General features: G+C 45.6%; 1 long non-coding RNA gene across 1 annotated transcript in view; it reads right to left on the minus strand.

Annotated features, from left to right (window-relative positions):
- The window catches only part of LOC140525063 (uncharacterized), a 210,092-nt gene extending 201,932 nt beyond the window's left edge, over window positions 1–8,160 (minus strand). Inside the window, exon 1 of the long non-coding RNA XR_011973918.1 lies at window positions 7,742–8,160. This is a non-coding gene — a long non-coding RNA (uncharacterized lncRNA). The remainder of the gene's footprint in view (window positions 1–7,741) is intronic.
- Window positions 8,161–19,967: the final 11,807 nt, after the last annotated feature.

A 19,967-nucleotide genomic window follows, 5' to 3' on the forward strand; every position in this document is an offset into this window, starting at 1 on the left:
GGAGTTAACTTTTGTAAAATTGTATCCCCAGCAGGGAACGCAATGTCTAGAACGTAGTAGGTGCTTCATAAATGTTTACTGAATTGAATTGAATTGAATAGAAGGAATCTTTTGCTTTCTCTCTTCTTCTCACATTCCTAAAACTCTGTGCAACCTAAGGCAATTTATTTCACATTTCTGGACTTCAGCTTTCTTCTCTTTAAAATAAGGAAACTGGATGAAATTATCTCTAAGTATCAACATCAGGATCCAAGTGCCCTATCTCCAGGCTCAGGAATTCAAGTCCTGTGTTTTGTGTTGTTTTGTTTTTTTTCCATATACCACACTATCTCTCAAAGGAATATGTCAGATTAGCCATACGCCAAAATGGAATTTAAGTGATTCATTTTGTCCCCAGGGCCTGAAGCATTTCCTTTTTGTATAAGTTTTTTTTCCTCTTCATAAAGTTCCCTCCACATTAAACCTCCTCTTTCACTCTCTCAAAAAAATAACCTACTCTCAAGAAAAGCTGTAGCAAACTCATTTGTACTCTGATTTAAGTAACTGATAAGGATAATATGCCTCTCTCTCTCTCTCTCTTTCTCTCTCTGTGTGTCTCTCTCTTTCTCTCTCTCTGTCTCTCTCTCTCACACACACATACACACACACACATGCATGTCAGCAGTTGACCCCTCTGCCTCTCAAAAAGATGACCCCAAGAGGCTCTCCTGGTCGTACATTTTTTCTCCCATCCATAGAGCATGGCCTCTTTGCTTTCCCTCTGCGTTCCCCATCATTCTACCTCTAAGAAAACAAGGGAGAATAGAAGAAAAATACATCTTTTAAATTTCTGGTTCCATCTTTCCCAGAAGACATGAGTAAAGAATTGGGCACATGTGGATGAAATTTCTGTGAGTTTTAGGGATAGAAACCAGGGAAGAAAGACAACAATAGGTGCTCTTCTCCCTTACAGGACTCCAGGATGCTTTTGAGCTCATATTAGAGAAAGCCTATTTTGGCTGTTGTCTGATAAGCCTGTTGGGATTCCCTGAGTAGCTTTTGGCCAGAGTTGAGCCAATCCTGCTTGGCCCCAAGGACAAGGGGAAGGTGGGACTGAAAAGGATGCCAGCAAAGTGACAGAGGGGTACATATGCTATGGCTGGACAGAATAGCATCAACTTCCAGCTTCCCCTTTCTCCACAACTCCTTGGCCCTGGGTGAGATGTCCTCCAGCCTCCCCTGAGCAGACTCTCAGAACCCATGACTCCATCATACTGGTATCTGATTAGTACTTAGTCAGCAGAAGTCAAGGGCACAGAGTTTACTACCTGAGGGACTTTCCCAGCACAGGCACGAATACAGAAATAGTAGAAGGGAGACCAGACAAGGAAAGAGAGATAGAGAGACAGATCAAGGACCCAAGTAAAATGGAAACAGTGACAAAGAAGAGAAAAATGATGATGAGATAGAGATAGAGTAAGACACAAAGAAAGAAATGGAGACAGAAAAATGACAGATAGAGGAAAAAGGAAATGGAGACAGACAAAGAAAGACAAAAAATTATGACAGAGACAGAGGGAGACAACGAGAGACTTCAAAAAAATAACGGCAGAGACTAAATGAGACAGAGATGCAGAGATGGAGAAAAATGATGACAGGAACAGAGATATAGGGAAGTAGGAGATGATACATTAATAATTAAGCTCAGCTAACATTTACCAAGCCCCTACTCTGTCCCATGCACTATGCTAGTCATTTCAGATACAGAGACAGAGAAAAGTGGAGATAGAGACAGATTCAGGCAGAGGTGGAGAAAGCAATTCCCAGTACGTAATCCATTCCCCAGAGAAGATGAACCAAATGTTAGCTCACCATGTAACCACCCAGAAGAATCAGGCTGCACCTAAGCAGTTCTTATATCCACAAATGGCTTCCAGCATATTCCAAGCCCTGAATGGCAGCACTAGTAGGTATGTATGGGTGCCAGCTACCACCCTACTTCCACCCCTCGTTCATCAATTCTTTCCAGGATGTTTGCAATACTCACCTGATTGGTTTTCATATTTTAAGCCTTTTTCCTCTCCAACCCATTCTCTACACAGCTGCTTAATTGGAGCTACTAAAACACAAGTCTGGCCATGCTACTTTCCTGCTCAAGAAGCCTAAATGGCTCCCTACTGCTTCTAGGCTAAAATACAAACCCCACTGTCTGATGTTTTAGGCCCTTCAAATCTGGCCTTAGGCTTAATATTTGTTACCTCCCTTCATACACTGTAGGTTCCAAATTGGCCAACTTTGCCAGCCACTTTTCATTCCATCTCCCATCTATCCCATTACGTCAGCCCCTATGGGTCTGGTCAGTATTGGCTTGGCCCCTGCTCTTGGAATGAACTGCTTCTTCACCTCCCCTTCCCAGGATCGTTAGTTTCCATCAAGACACAGTTCAAGTGCTGCCTTCCACATGAGGATTTTTCTGATTCCCCTTGTTCTTAGTGACCTTACTTTTGGCCAAGACTTTTTAGTTACTTATTTAAAAGAATAGAAAACTCTTTGTCAGGCAGTACATATTGAGGGCCAAGTGAACCACACTGACATTACGGGAAAGAATATTGGATTTGAAAAGGGAAGACCTGGGCACATCCTCGCTCTGCTTCCTACTCACCAACGCTGATCACTTCTACTCCCACAGTCTCCCTCACCTTTTCTCCACCCCTACCCCCCAAGCACTATACTGCTTCAGGTCCTTAGCACCTCTCCTCTGGCCTCCTAATTGGTTGGCTGCTGCCAAAGTGGTTACCCTCAAATAGAGGTCTGACTGTGTCTCTTCTCAAATTCCTGTTACTTACTCTTATTTCCAAGGTCAAACATAAACATCTCTGTTTGCCACTTAAAGCCCTCACAGTCTGACTGCAATCTATCCATCCACCCTTGTCACGTTACTCTCAAAACTCTGTAGTCTGACCCAACCATCCTCACATACAACTCTCTACCTCCCACTTCTGTGCATTTGCCTAGAATGCACTCCTTCCTCATGTCTGTCACCTAGAATATTTTTACGGTTCTTCCTTTAAGACCCAACCCAAATCCTACCTACTATAGGAAGCCTTTCTTAATGTTAGCAGTTTCTTGGCTTTCTCCATCAAAATGTCCTTTAAGTACTTTGCATATATCTTTATATGTACCTGTTGTCTCTAGTAGATCAATTATAAGGTCCTGAAATGGAGGAATTCTTTCAACTTTATCTTTACATCCAGAGTACCCAGCACACTGCCTGATTGATTGCCTTATCTCCCTTCCATGTCTTCAAACCCAGGCTAGCATGAGTGGTCTAAGTGCCCAATGTCTATTTTAATCCAAGCCATCCTTCAAGACTCAGCTCAAGTCCCAGCCTCTTCCATGAAGTCCTCTCCTCCATTCACCCCCATGGTGATCTCTCCCTCTCTATTCAATTTGTCAAATATTTGTTACAGGCCTACTCTTTGCAAAGCACTGCACTAAGTCATGGGGGAGGCACAAAGTTTAAAAAAGCTCATTATATCGTACTTCCCTCAGGCCTTCATGAGGCTTATAACCTGGCAGGGACATAAGATACAATACAGTAATACTACACATAACATACTATGTTACATGTAGATAACCACAACTTGTTAGGTACGTTACAGAGGTAAAAAAAAAAGTGTTACTAGAGGTCTGAGGGGAAGGTTGTTACTAGCTGGGCTGGCTTTCTGGAGAAAGGGACCTTTTTACCCATGGGTCTCCAAAGGAAGAAAGGAAGGAAATGGCTTGGTCCTAAAGGTTGTGTGATCAATCAGTTGGAAGATGGAAAGATGAGTTACAGCTGAAAAGCAGTTTTGTCGCTTGTCCCCTATACCAGTGATGTCAAACTCAAATAGAAACCACATAAGGATCCTTGCAGGTGCATATTGACTTAGGAAACCATCTATTAACATTGCTTATGTTTTACTATGCAGCTAGGTGGTGTAGTGGATAGAGTGCTGGACTTGGAATCAGGAAGATGAATCTTCCTGCATTCAAACCTGGCCTGAGACACTCACCAGATAAGTGACCCTGAGCAAGTCACTTAACCCTGTTTGCCTCAGTTAACTCATCTGTAAAATGAGCTGGAGAAGGAAATGGCAAACCAGTATCTTTGACAAGAAAACCCCAAATGGGGTCACGAAGAGTTGGACACAACTAAAAACAACTGAAAAACGTATTTTATTACATTTTTATTTATTTTGTTAAATATTTCCAATTCCATTAGTTCTGGATACACTCAGGAGTTGGCTATATTTGATACCTCCGCCCTATACAACCTCTTTCAGACACAGTAACCACCCCTATACACATACTCTGCCCCCTCTCACACTGAGAAAGCTTTTAACCTTGGCCCTTCTGAACCAAGCATTGACCTCTCAGGGCAGGTCTAATCTAATCCCTATTACAAGAGCTGCTGAAAAGTTTCATAAAGGAAAATCATACCACTACTACCATCACTACCCAGCACAGCCACCAGAAAAAAATTATATATATATGTGTGTGTGTGTGTGTTTACATATGTGTGTGTATACAGAGTTAGAGATAGATAGATGATGGACCGAGATAGAGATAGATAGAGATAGATAAGGAGCACAGTTTTTAAAAGTTGGTAGAAGACTACTTTAATTTTCTCCTCGCATAGCGACGAACCTTGTTCAGGCCCTCATCCATCCCCCCCTCCTCTGGAGTCTTATAATAGCCTCTGAATTGGCTTCCTTGCCTCAAGTCTCTCCCCTCTCCACATGAAGCTGCCAGATAGATGTCACCCCAATACAAGTCTGACTACATCAGTCCTCTTGCCCCAAAAGCTCCAGGGTTCACAAACTTTTTTTTCTTGCCATTTCGCAACTTCCTTATGTGGCTCCAGCATGCCTCCTTAAGCCAGCTACCTCTCCACACTCCTTCCCCTCACATACTGTGGGGTCCAGCCAAAGTGACTGACAGGCTATGTCACCTTCTACACAAGGATAACAGCAACAATTAGCACTTATATATGGCTTTGAAGTTTGCAAAGCAATTTATAAATATCATCTCATTTTATCTTCATAGCCACTCTGAGAGGTAGGTTTATTATAATCTTCACTTTACAGTTGAGGAAACTGAGGTGAACAGTGGCAAGGTGACTTGCCCAGGGTCACACAGCTAGTAAGTGCCTGAGGCTAGATTTGAACTCAAGTCTTTCTGACTCCAAGCCCAGTACTCTGTACCCAGTGATCCCCATCCCCAGTTACTGGTGTCCTTCCAGATTTCTCCGTATGTGCACATATATATTTATATGTGAATGTGTTCTTTCCCCCACTGGAATGGAAGGTCCCCAAGAGCAGGGATGTTTCCTGTTTGTTTCTGTATCCTCAAGGCCTAGTCCAGTATCTAGTACATGGCAAGCACTTAATAAATTTTAGTTAAATGAATGAAACTTTACAAGGAGGGTGCAGAAGCATATAACAGGTGCTGGCAGGAGAATGAACAAGACAATGGAGGCAGGAGCCCGTGGCCCATTTGGTCACATTGTGGGGAGCCTGGAAAGCAGTCATAGGAGATGAGGCTGATGACGGAAGGCCAACTCACCTGAAGCGCTTATTCCTTTCACGCTCCTTTGACCTAGTACCCACTGCCTTTGGTCTGGTGTTCCCTTTCATGGTATGTAAGTATTGTTTCTCCAACCAGACTGGAAACTCTCTGGTAAGAACCCCCTCTTCCCCAATATACCTGGGTGGGGGGCAGTGGGGTAGGCAGAGGGTAGAGGCTATGGCTTTGGAGATACTGCTTGATTGAATGAAGGAGAAAGCGCCTCTCTCCTTTGGGTTTCCCCTCTCTCCTGAGGCCTTAGTTGAAAAACTCAAGGAACCTGGTAGTTAATTGTGGGGAAGGGGGGGAGAATGGGGGGGCCGCAATAGTCACCCTTTCTACAGAATGCACACTCCTACACCACACACACACACACACACACACACACACACACACCTATTCAGTCTCATTCCCAAACAGGATAGAATCTAGGATAATTCCATCTTTCCCTGCTTCCACAGAACAAAAGAGCTGGGTTCCAAACATGCCTTTACCACTTACTAGCTGCATAAGCTCATGAAAGTCCCCTTACCATTCTGAACCTTAGTCTCCCTATCTGCAAAATGAGAGAGCTGAACTAGTCAAAAGCTAGCTAACAAGCATTTACCAAGGGTTTACTACACTGGAAATACAAAGAAAGACAAATGCCCAGCTCCCCATCAGGGAGCTCACGTACTAGTGGACTAGATGACCTCTAATGTACACGTTCTATGAACAATTTTTTTTGATCATTTCGAATCACACAGTATAAAGGCCTGTCAAGACTGATCTCTTGATCAGGCTACAAAGAGGTGGTCCAGTTCGTGAGATCCTCCTGCAAACCCAGGTCCACACCAGGAGGGGGCAGTGGAGAGCTCTGAGGGTACAAAGATCTGGATTCCTTAAGCAGGGAGGCTGTCACATCGTGGGGGACATAGGAGACTTCCCACCTCAAAGCAGCTGAACCAGACACCGGGAAAGATGTCGGCAGCACCCGGTGCTCAACCAACCGAGATGTGAAGAAGCAGCTGAAGGGAAAGATATCTGGAGTCTCGGGTTCGAATTCTGTCCCTGAAACTTAAAAGCTGAGTGTTCTTGGGTAAGTCGCTTCCTTTTCCTGAGTCTGTCTGTCTGTCTGTCTGTCTGTCTCTCTCTCTCTCTCTCTCTCTCTCTGTCTCTCTCTCTCTCTCTCTCTCTCTCTCTCTCTCTCTCTCTCTCTCTCTCTCTCTCTCTCTCTCTCTCTCCCTCTCTCCCTCTTTCCCTCTCCCTCTCTCTCCATTGTTATTGATCACTTTCATTTTCAAATCTATCCCTTCCCCCCCACCCCAGAGTCACTTTGCCCATCTTTGAAGCCGATGTTGCATTCCTCATGTTTCCCTCACTGGGCTCTTGCCAAGAAGGGATGGCTTTGCAGAACCTTTAAGCTCGGAGTTCTTCTCAAGAATAATAATTTTGCAGGGGGTAGGTGGGGATGGGGGACAGCCAGGCCGCAGAGCCTCCCACCCGACTGCTACACACACCCCTGAAATCTTGGAGCGGCCCATTCCTTCTGGACGCAGGACCGTGCCCCCGGGCCCTTGACGAGTTCGTCCTTTACAACTGAACCGCCTTCCAAGGAGGGGGAAAGGGTTGAAGGCAGGGGGCTCCATCCAAACGTCTCACTCCACCATAGGGGAAGGTGGACAAAGTTGATCCAACTCCCCAGGGTGCAAGCCCAAAGCCCACGGTTAAGAGGAAGCCAGACTTTGGGAGGCCACCAAAGAGTACTGCCACCGCTCTCCAAGGGGCCAAGCGCGGCCCCCTGCCTCCTTTTGGTGCTGTTAGCGCGAACTGCAGCCGCGGTCGCCAGTGTCCCCCTCCTAGCACACACACGCGGGAGCGCGCGCGTGCACGAACACACACACGCATACACACATCCACCCAACAGCAACACCCTTGGCTCCCAGCCCAATATACAGCAGTCAAAGACCAAGACGTCCCCCCCCCCCCCCATCCCTCCATCGCCCGGTCCACGCACCCCAGCAGCCGGCTCCCAACGAGCCCAAGGAAGCCAAGCTTTCCCTACCGCCGCCGCCGCAGCAGCAGCACCCCCGCTCCCCCTCCCTCCCTCATGGCCCCGGCCTCGCCACCCACCCCCACCCCCCCGGGAACCAGCTCCGAGCTCCCGCAGACTCACCCGCTGGGCTCCGGCGTCCCCGCGCAGCCACTCCGGGACCACATCCCCGGCCCGACTCGAGCGAGTCCGAAGGGCGAGGGCTGGAGGCGAGCAGGTGCAGCTGCCGGCTGCACGCGAGAGACCGAGGCAGAGGCAGAGGCAGGCGAGCCGGCGGGAGAGAGGGAGGGACGGAGGGAGGGTGTGTGTGCGCGCCTGTGTGTGGCGCGCGCCTGTGTGTGTGGATGGGTGTGTGTGTGTGTGTGTGTGTGTGTGTGTGTGTGTGTGTGTGTGTGTGTGTGTGTGTGTGTGTGTGTGTGTGTGTGTGTGGATGTGTGTGGATGTGTGTGTGCGCGAATGTGTCTCCTCTCCGTATGTATTCCTTGTTGGTCTCCACGTTGCGATGCTAATAGAATAGCAAAGGCGCGCACACAGGCGCACATACGCTCACTCTCCCCAAACAAAAGGATCCCTGCCTGGAAAGGGACAGACCCGCTGCGGTGCGGGGCCAGGGGCTTCCAACTTCCTCCCGCGGGCGGAGAAGAGCCGAGCAGAGCCTGAGGACACAAAGCCAGCTATCCGATCCGAGCCGGCCAGTGGGGGCGCAGGAGGGGGCGCACGGAGCGGAGCCGCCCTGGCAGCACTGCCGGACGCGCAGCCCCACTTCTCGGCCCCCGGCGCCCAGCCTTCGCTGCTGCCTGCCTGTCTACCCTCTTGCCTGCTTTCCCCCACCTTGGGAGCCCTGACGCGGGGGCCACTTCTCTTACATCTCCAGGGTTGCCCAGAGTCGGTCTCGAACCCGCCTGAGCTAGGGGAGGTAGGCTCCCTTCTGCTCCCCTTGCACCACCATACCCGGCCGCAGGGACACGCTGGCGTCCTCCGCCCTGCCCACTGCTGGCACTCTGGGGCCGGGAACTCCAAGAGGGGGAGAGAGTAATAGAAGCTGGGAGGGGGCGCCTCAAGTCAGGTTCTCAGGAGAAGTGAACCTCGGTATCCTCGGACTTCGTCCTCCCTCAATTGAAGTCTAATCTCGCTCTCTCCTTTCTGCAGCTCTGTCTCTCTCCCTCCCCCTCTCTCCTTCCTTCCCTTCACCCTCCCTCCCCTCCCCACCTCTCCGTCTTTCTTCCCTCCTTCCCTTCTCTCTCTCTCTCTCTCTCTCTCTCTCTCTCTCTCTCTCTCTCTCTCTCTCTCTCTCTCTCTCTCTCTCTCTCTCTCTCTCTCTCTCTCTCTCTGTCGTCCTCCCTCTCTCCCTCCCTTTTTCCCTCCTTCCCTGCCAACCCACAAGCGTCTCACATTCTCTGCATTACATCAGATGCTGTCGGCTTCACGGTCGGTACCGGAGCTCCCAGTGGGAGATAAGGTAATAAGCCTCTCTCCTAAGCCCCTTCTTGCTCCCTGCTCTCGCTCCCTCTGCTGTTCTCTCCTTTCCCTCCCTTCTCAAAAGCCCCAGTGACACATCCAGACTGTAGCCTCCAGTTCTATTGATAGTTCCCATCTTGCCTAGGTTTAAAGATATAGTCTGCCCTTTGCTAGGACTTCCTTGCCCTTTGTCTGCCCCACCTTGGGGTTCTAGTGTCAGGGAAGTCCAGCGCTCACCACCACTTACTACCCTTTCAATGGGGCAATACCAGGCCAGGAATGCCTGGCTGGCCCGTTGGGACACACAGAGGCTTGTCTGAGCTCCCTTCGTCCACTGTCCCTCTCTGTCAGAAAACCCTCTGGTGAGGGATGGAGGTGAGTCAAGGAGAATGGATGATTTCCATATCTGGTCTGGTCCAGATGGCGCTGCTGGGTAAGAGCAGGGAGGGTGAGTGGTGAGGTTTACGGAAGGCAGGACTCCTGGCTTTGGGGCAAGAGTACTCTAAGCCTGTGTGTGACACTCAGTGAGATTCAACGGGATCCCCCAGCTATCTGAAAGTCGCTAGGACCAGCTGCCCTTTTGTGACCTCGTTCTGAAACGGAAAAATAGCATCCCAGGCCAGGAGTGGCTGACAAAGTGAAGGAACCGCTGGGCCAGGGAACTCAGGGTAAAGGTAAAGAAGTAGAAGGCTAACAAGAAAAGACTTCCCACGCCATTCCTGGTTTATCTGAGAGCAAAGTCCATTAATATGGATAAAGATATTTCCAAGGATGCATGAAAATATTTGGTTGAAAAAGGGTAGAGCAAAGGGGGATGGGTAGCTAGCATGGGATGCCCCCACCCAGCCCTAGGAGCTGGGAGCTCTTCTTGCCCCAGTTGCTAATTCTGAACCCTTGAGCAAGGGGCTTTAGTTCCCCCCATCTGTGAAATAGAAAGATGTCACTGCTGCCCCTCCACTCCCCATGGATAACATAAGATATCAATGAAGGAGCAAAAGTCAGAAATGCTTCAGGCTACTAAGGGAAGAGATGCTACTTTGAAAAACTAGTGTTTGAAACACCTCTGCCCTATGTTTACGCTCATGTAACCTGAAAGGATGTGGAGTCCCCACCTCTACCTCCCTCCCTTCTCCTGCATCCGCAAGGGGTGGAGAGGGTAACAAAACCTCCCCTCCTAGGCAAGGGTAGGTTCCAGGACACCAGGGGAGGGCCAGTCTTTCGGCCAAGTTGCAAGATCAGTAAAGTCTGCTTTCAGCATCCCAACTTCCACATCAAGAGCCCAAGGTTCCCTCCTTCCCCACCCCCACATCCCACCTCTCCCCATCAAGTTCTCTCCCACCAAAGCAAACCCTCCTGGATGCTAAAGTGACTTTTGGGAAGGTGTTCAACAAAACCAGCAAACACCTACAGTACATTATTGTATCAAACACAAGGGATCCAAAACTAGGTCCAATAAAAAGCATCTCTCAAGGAGCTTACAATCTAGAATGGGAAGCATAGTTTTTATCCACTTCAACCAGCATTAAATCTCCAATATGGGCAAAGTACTTGTTTTGTCTATTAGTGGTGGTCTGATTCTTTGTGACCCCATGTAGGGTCACTCAGAGATACTAGAGCAGTTTGCCATTTCCTTCTCAAGCTCATTTTACAAATGAGGAAACTGAAGCAAGAAAGAGTTAATTAACTTGCCCAGGGACACATGGCTAGTCAGTATCTGAGGCCAAATTAGAACCCAGGTTCTCCTGATTCTAAACCCAGTGCTGTATCCACTGTGCCACCTAGAACTGGAAGGCTCATAGACATAGACCTAGAACCCAGAACCCACCTCATCCAATCTCTTCATTTGACAAAAGAGGAAACTGAGATCTAAGGAGGTTAAGTGACTTGTCCAAGGTCATGAAGGCAATAAGTGGAATTGGAACACAGGTCCTCTAATGCCAAATCCAGGGTTCTTTCCATGTACCACACAGCCTTTGGAGATAATATATTTCAATTTGGTTCCACAAAGTTTTAAAATAGCTACTATATTCAAGGCATACAACATGGATCTCAATCCCTAAGAGTTCCTGATTGGATAAAACTGACTCATAGTGAGCTATTAATTAGGTTGATAGCAAGGAAGTTCAGGTGGTAAGAGCACTAGGCTTAGAGAGGGGAAATACTCAGTTCAAATCCCAGTTCTGCCACTCACCAGCTGTTTGACTTTGGGCAAGTCACTTAATTTCTCTGGATCTCAGTTTCCCCTTTCTGGGGTCAGAATGATATATCCCCAACTCTGACCTCTAACTCTAAACCCCATGATCAGCCTAAAGATTCTATGATCAACAAGCTCTTATTTAGTACCTACTATGTGCCAGGCACTGGGCTGGGAATTGGTAATACAAAGAAAAAGAATGACCCAATCCCTGAGAGAGCAGCTTTCCTGTCCCTTGGGTCTCCATGGAGTCAGTGACCATCTTGGGCAGATTCCTCCAGGCTGCCCTTCACTCTACCCAAATTCCCTGGAAAGATCATAATCGTTTGTTATTATGAAACTCCACACTCATCAGGAACCACTGGAGAAAGAGTCATCATTATCTGACCCTAGATTTAGAACTGTTATTCTTATTACCTCCTATGCCACCAGAATATTAGATATATATCCCTATCATTCTCCTGAAAATATGTAAGACAGACCTTTTCTTTATAGGGCCCCCTTTCTGCCTAAGGAATTTGTGCAAAGGACAAAGTCTTAACCCACCAGGATGAATCAGCAACGATAGAATGAAGATAAGTGTAGCAGAATAGTTTTGTGTTTTTAAGGGGAGGGGGGAGATTGCTGAATTTGGAGTCAGAGTCCAACCCTTTGTGACCCCATTTGGAATTTTGTTGGCAAAGATACTGGAGGGATTTGCCATTTCCTTCTCTAGCTGATTTTACAGATAAGGATACTGAGGTAGAATTAAGTGATTTGCCCAAAGTCATATTCCTCTTAAGTGACTAAAGCAGAATTTGAACTCATGAACAAGAGTTTTCCTGATCCCAAACCCTGTGCTCTTTCCACTTACTACCAGTGTGACTTTGGGCAAGTCTCTTTCCCTATTGGGCTCAGCTTTGTCATCTGTAACATCAGGGGTTGGAATAGCTGGTCTCTAAAGTCCCTTCTGGCTCTAGTCCTATAATCCTATGAATTTTTTAAGAAGCTGCCATGAAATGGTGGAAAGAGCCTTGGCTGTAGATATGAGATCTGAATTCAAATCCTGGCTATGCCATTTACTCTGTCAATTTATACAAGTCACTTCTCTCTTAGCCTCAGTTTCCCCATCAATATGGTGAACAGGCTAACCCAAGTAACCTCTAAGATCCCTTACAGTTCTAAAATCTTATGACATACTATGGACCAATTGCTAAACCTGGAGTTGAGCAGACTTGGATTCAAATTTCACCTCTGATACTTATCAGCTGTGTGACCTTGGGCAAGTCATTCAGCTTAGTTCTAAACTCCTTATTTATACATCAGAGATAGTACTACCTATATAGCAAAAGGCAGTTGGTCTCAGTGATTAGATATCTGCCTTTGAAATCAGGAATATCTGATTTCAAGTCCTGTCTTGGACACATACTGCCGTGTGACTTTGGTAAGTCACTGTATCTCTCATTGCCCCCATGTAAGTCTCTAAGACTGAGTTTTCAGAGAGGGGCTCCTCCATATTGGGAGAAGGGATTTCCTCATGGAGAGCTCCCTATAGCAATGAAATCACAGGTCCAGCTTCCTCACACTAAAAAAAATGACCTTTATCACCTATCTCCCCCATAGGGTTGTGGCAAAGTCAAAATGAGATCATCTACATGTGTATGGCATGTTGTATATATGTGTGTGTGGCATTTCACAGACTTTAATTCACTATGACTTTGTCATTTATGATGATGAGGAGGAGAAGAATAGCAGAAAGTAATTGAGTAGAGTATCTTTCTTGAGACTAGTCAGCCGGCCATTGTTTCCCAAGGGTAAGAACAACGCTAGAAGTGTTTCTGTCTCCTTGGATTGTAGTCTCTTCACAAAGGACCGTGTATGAGATAGTCTTGTGATCAAAATATACCTGAGGAAGAAGACTTCATGTGGAAGCAGAAACAAAAAGAGAGAAAAATCTGATGGTGCAGACAGCCAGGTGTCAATACATAAATATTTTTAAAAATCAGCATCAGCATTTTCTCTGTTCAAACCCAAAGTTGAAACTACGTACTACCCGTCCTGGGTGGTCTAGCTGGGCAGACATCTTATCCTACAAACCCTATCTTTCTGGGGAATAATTCTCTCCCCTCCATCTTCAAGACCCACAAATATCACTGCCTCTGGCAGAGGACTACACAACTCTGCATCCACTCTGTTCAGAACCAGGGACAGAGGACAACAGATTCAATTCAATAAACATTTATCCAGCATCTGTGATGAACAGACCATCATGCTGGCCACAGGGAAGAGCTTGTATTTGTATTGTATTGTACAATATTTGCATTGTATGATCATTATATGGTATAAATAACACTGACTCAGGTTCTCAAGGCCACTGTTCTAATGTTTTATTAGCTATGTGACCTAGGCAAGTCATTTCCCTTCTGCAAACTTGAATGTCTTCATCTCTAAAATGGGAGATCAGTACAAGTATTTGCACTAACCAGGATATGAGGTAGTGCTCTTGACCCTTAACTCTGCATCTGCCTGGGGAGCTATTATTCCCCTCACACCACCTCTAGAATCTGCCTCCTGTTTTCATGCCCCAGTTCAAGCCCTTATCATCTCTCTTCTGGATTGCGATAGCCTCCTAACAGGTCTTCCTGCCTCCGGTCTCTTTCATCTCCAATCCTGCCTTCACATAGCTGCCAAAATAACCTCTATAAAGCACAATTAGAACTGTATCATTCCCCTGCTCAGGAAGTTTCAATGGTTCCCTTACACCTCTGGAATAAAATATACTGTCTTCAATCTGGCTTAGAAAGCCCATCATAATCTGGATCATTTACCTTTTGGGAAAGATTCATATTGCTCACTTTGACGCATTCTATGTTCCAGCCAGACTGAACTACTGACTGTTTTGGGAACTCCCACATCCCTGCCTTAGCACAGACTGGCTTCCCCCTCAGACCTACAATGTGTTCCTTCTATAACTGTGCATCTGAAACTCTTTGCCTTTCATCAAAGCTCCTATCAGGTGTCCCCCCATGAAAAACTTCTCTTTTTCCCCCAGCTGTTAGGGGCCCCTTCTTCCTAGGGTTACCTCATGTTTTCTTATCCACATCAAGGATGTCTTCTCCAGTAGAATGTAAGTTTCCTGAAAGCTTTTTCCATTCTCTTGTCTTTATCTCCCCAGCTAAGCCCAAGGCCCTCCACATGGCAAGTGCTTAATAAATGTCTGCTGAATTGAATTGAATTTTTAAAACAAGAGCCAAAGACAAAGAGGGCCTGCCCTCATGGACATTTCAACAGACCCATTGGGAGAATAATTGGAGAGCTCAGTTGGAAAAGCAGAGGGGAAGAGCAGTAACATGCAGCAGCAATGGGTTTTGCCTTCTGAACTCTCACCTTTCATTCATTCCCTCAATAAACACTTAAGCGGTTACTACTGGCCAGGCACTGTGCTAAGCACTGGGGATACAAAAAGAGGCAAAAGATAGCCCCTAGGCTCAAGAAGCTCACAATCTAATGGGAGAGACAACATGCAGACAAATACATGCAAACAAGTAATAGAGAATACACTGTGGGATTTTATTTGGGACTTAAAGGAAGCCAGAGAGTTGGTGGTCAGAGTGGAGGAGAGAGAGCCTTCCAGTCATGTGGAACAGCCAGAAAAAACACCTCAAAACAAGAAATGGAGTATCTTGTTCACAGAACAGCCAGGAGACCAGAGTCACTGAATCAAAGTGAATATGTTATGGAGTGGGGCGTGAATATGTTATGGAGTGGGGCATGAAGACAGGGAAGGTAGGAGGGGGGTAGGTTATAAAGAAAGGGCTTTTAGAGCCAAAGAAAGCATTTTGTATTCTTTCCTGGAGGCAATGAGTTTATTGATTAAGGTGGGGAAAGGTAATATTAGACCTGTGTTTTAGAAAAATCATTTCAGTGGCTGAATGAAGGTTGATTTGGAGTAGAGAAAGACTTAAGGCAGATGTAGAAGTGTCACCCAATTTCCTTTTTTCCCTGGAGTCTATATGCTGCTTAGCACCAGCCTTGAGCTCTCCTGACCCTCTGGCTCTTTGGCTGTACCAAACTTGGTTCTCTGATTACTTATCTGACAGGCAGAGCCCTGAGCCTATTTCTAGATTTTCTTGCTCAGTCTCCTGTGCATCAGAGAAAAACCAAGCCAACGGGTAAGTGCCCTGATGTCTGGCATTTTGTTAGACGGCAATGGAATTAGGCATCACTTCTGGATTGATAATATTTAATATAAATTTTAGACTTTAATAAGGTTCAAAGTTTGAATTAAGAAGAGCCTGAACCTAATAGTCCCCTTTGTTTAACTTAGAGGATGCCTTTTGATGTCAAGCAAATGGGACTTCCTTACCAGACCCTTCTTCTAGTATCCTAGTGATAAGAGAAAAACACAGATACCTTGGGTTGTAACTTCAGCTTTGTCAACTCTGTTAAGATAAACAACTTCAAAGGCATGCTAGGGAAAGAAGATGCCCAGAGCTTGGGATCATAAAACCCAACTGATGCTACTTTGTTTTCAGTGTGTTTATCTAAGAGAACTCCTTTCTCACGGCAAAATGTATATAAGCCAGAAGATTTCTGTACTGGGTAGCCAGAACATTTCTGGCTCCATAATGCATTATGTTACCGTTTTCTTTAACAGAGAATTGATTAATTAATTAATTAAATCATAAAATGTATCCATTTAGCCTGTTGCCTTTTCTTTCAAAGTTTTCAGGTCAACAGGATAAAGGAAAAAGCAAGTGTTAAGATAGGGTCCTGTTAACCTCCCTCCATTGAGGTACCTCCAATATCACAATACTGTAAAGAACTCTGGGCTTGGAGTTGGGAGATTCTTGGATTCAAGATTCTTTCACTTACTAGTCACATAACTTCTCTGATTTTCCATTTCCTCATCTACAAAATGTGGGTGATAATGACTGTCATGTCCCCTTCACAGAGTGGTCGTGAGGCTAGTGAGGTCATGGATCAAAGGAGTTTTTTGAACTTTAAAGAGTAGGGTGAACGTTAGATCTTACAGAATTGGAATCATAGGATTCAGATGCTCAAAGGGATGAATAATTGTTGAGTCCAACTGCACTCATTTTATAAAAGAGGAAACAGTTCCACCAACAATGCATTAGTGTAAAAAGAATGCATAAATGTGCATGACCTGGGTCTTAAACAGCTTTGCATATTCCATATCACCAGACTGCAAAACTCATAGGCATTCAGCAAATGTTTGTTTAATGAATGACTGAATTCATCTCTGCCTCCTGGCTTCCTTCAAGTCCTAGCTAAAACCTCATCTTCTATAAGAAGTCTTTCCCCATTCCCCTTAATACTAGAACCTTCCCTCTGAGATTATCTCCAGTTTATCTCTAACTTCAAAACCTATTGGTTCATTCTCTTTTGACTGCATTGGGCTATCTCTTCCTGCCTCCATGACCAACAAACTCCTTCTTGAACACTTCCCTCATTGGCTGTGGGGAGATGAAGTGTAATGTAAACATGTGATATTGTTGTGGTTATGCACAATCCCCAGGGAGCCTGACTTTGGGTGAGCTCTGTGCCTCCAGCCCTGAATACCCATGGGATTCTCCCTCTACCAGGTGGCCCCTGATGCTCTCCCTGGCTGCGTGCTTGCCTTCCCTTTCTCCTCTGTGTTTTTCCTCTCTCTTCATATCAAAGACTTCCTGGTCCAGTTCCCTGGGGTGGTGAGCTCATGGTTGCTGCCTACTCTGGCTAAACACACCTCCTGCCTCAGCTTCCCAGGTGTGTTGAGGGGGACCCCCAGGGAGGCAAATGTAAGACAAACAGCCTTCTCCCTAGGCTCTCTGACCTTCAAAAGGAAAAGCCAATCCAAGTTTTAATCTCAGAATCTACTTTCCCATTCAATTCTCTAGTGCTGAATATATCACCCCAGTAATATTGAGATCATTTAGTCTAATGCCCCTTATTGTACAAAGATGGAAACTGAGGACCAGAGAGGTTTGTGTATTAGAAAGCTCACTGCATTTGAAGGCAAAAGACTTGCTAAAAGAACATGGAACATATTACCTATCAGATCTATGCATAGAAGAATTTACGAATAAATAAGAGATAGAGAGCATTGTGAACTATAAAATGGATAATTTTAATTACATTCAATTAAAAAAATTTTGTATAAATAAAAAAATGCTAATTCTTGACCAAGTCACTTCTCAATCTGTGTAGGTAAGAGACAAAATGAGAGAAATGGATTGTGATCCTGAAAATTTCTTCTAATTCCTTCACAATCTGACTCCAAGCAAACTTTACTATTTACTACACATTCTCCCTTCTCACTCACTCTACATTTCCTCCAAACTAGGCAACTTGTTCTTCCTTAGCTGTGATATTCCATGTCCTAATCATGTACCTTTGCCCAGGATGTACTCCCTGCCTGAAGTGCACTCCTTGACTCTTCTCAAGGGCTACCTCCTGTATGAAGCCTTTCTTGATTCAGTTCTCCCTTGTTAGTAGACCTCTAAATAATTTTATTACTTTGTAAATATTTCACATTGACCTAAAATATGTACATGTTATTTTCCCCAGTAGTCAGGAAGGGAGTATTTAGTAAACACCTACCATGTGCCAGGCACTGTGCTAAGTCCTGGAAATACAAAAAAAAAGGCAAAAGAAAGTCCCTGCCCTTAAAGAGCTTACAGGGTAATGGACAGAAGGTAAGATCAATGAGGACAGAAACTATTTCACTTTTGTGTTTGTATTCTCAATGCCTGGCACATAAGAGGTACTCAATAAATGTTTACTGAATTAAATTTCAGTCTTAAATCCTATGATCACAGATCTATGGTTAGAAGGGACCTTAGAGGACACCTAATGCCGCCCTTTCATTTTACAATCAGTCAATCAATAAACACTTATTAAGCACCTGTTAGGTTCCAGGCATTGTGCTAAGTGCTAGAGATAGGAAGGAGGCAAAAGGCAGTCCCTGACCTCAAAAAGGTTACAATCTATTGAGGGAAGCAACATGCAAACAAATGTATACAAACAAAGCTACAGTACAGGATGAAAAGGCAATAATTAACAGGGGAAAGACATTAGAAGTTAGAGGGGGTGAGGAAGGCTTCCAGGAAAGGATGGGATTTTCATTGGGATTTAAAGGAAGTCAGGGTGTTCAAGTGTCGGAGTGGAGAAGGGAGAGTGTTCCAGGTATACGGGACAGCCTGGAGAGAAAGTGCCTGGAGCCAATAGATGGAGTGTCTCATTGTGGAAGAGCCAGGAGATCGGCATCACTGGATTAAAGAGGATGTGTTAGGGGGTAAAGTACAAGAGGACTGGAAAAGTAGGAGGGGCTAAATTAGGAAGGGCTGCCGGGAGTCCTAAAGGCAATAGGGAACCACTAGAGTTTATTGAGGAGGGGGGAGCCATGTTCAGACCTGAGTTCTAGGAAAATCACTTTGGTGACTGAATGGAGGATAGGTTAGTCTGGAGAGCCTGAGGCAGGCAGATCCAGACCCCAGCAGCTACTGCAATAGTCCAGGTGTGCAGTGATGAGGGTGTGCACCAGAGTTCTGGCAGTGTCAGAGGAGAGAAGGGGGCATATTTGAGAGATATCAGGAAAATGAAATGGACAGACCTTGACATCAAATTGGATATGGAGGGATGAGCAACAGTGAGGAGTCCAGTATAACTCCTAGATTGTGAACCTAAGGGACTGGTATGAGGGTATTGCCCTCTACAGTAATAGGGAGGCTAGGAAGGGAAAGGTATAGGGGGCAAAGACAGTAAGTTCCATGTTGGACATATTGAGTTTAGGAAGCCACTGGACATCTAGTTTGAGATGCCTGAAAACAGCTTGACCAAAGTCACACACTTGCCTAGTCCTCAAGAGGTAAATCAAAGGCAGAGCAGACTGTCAAACCCTCACAAAAAATGATGCAAAAACTTGCCCCAGAGAAGAAATGACAAAGTCATCTCCCTCCTTTCTGTAGAGAGGTTGGGAGTTCTGGGCACCAAAGGTCCCAAACTTTGGAAACCTTTCACAACCAGGCCCCTGACGTCTTTTCCAGCCTCACTCTCCCTCCCAAATTCTGAGATCCAGTCATAATGGCTTTCTGTGCTCCTCACACATGATGCATCATCTCTCACCCCTCTCTACCTTTGCCCTGGCCATCTGTCATGCCTGGAACACTCACTTTCCACCTCCACCTCATAGAATTTCTCTTCCTTTAAGACTCAAGTCAAGTGTCACCTTCTAAATAAAGACATTCACGATACCACCCACCCACCCAGATCTACTGCCTTTCCTCCAAATATACTTCATATATATATATAGAATTCTATAGATGCTCATATATGTACTTTATCTTTCTATTAGAATATTTATTTCTTCAGAGCAAGGTTCACGTCACTTACATTTTCATCCCCAGTGCCTAGTCCAGTGTTTGGCATGTAGATGGACCTTAATAAATGCTTCTGATGGACTGACTGATATGGGGTCACTGTGGCAGTTGGTTTTAACCATTTTTCTCTGTGACAAGGGAAGGCTCATTTGTAATTGGGAGGGTAGATCTGGAAAAGATAGTGGTGAAAAACAAAAAGCATTCTTTCAACTTGTTAAAAATAAGTTTCCACAGGAAATGGCATTGTTCTTTGCAAATCGACCCCTATTCCAATGGCCCTCCCTCCCCCACGTCCTGTGCTCTCCCCCAGCAGCCAATTACACAGCCGAAAGCCATT

The sequence above is a fragment of the Notamacropus eugenii genome, chromosome 1 (assembly GCF_028372415.1).
Source record: "Notamacropus eugenii isolate mMacEug1 chromosome 1, mMacEug1.pri_v2, whole genome shotgun sequence".
Classification (NCBI taxonomy): Eukaryota; Metazoa; Chordata; class Mammalia; order Diprotodontia; family Macropodidae; genus Notamacropus; species Notamacropus eugenii.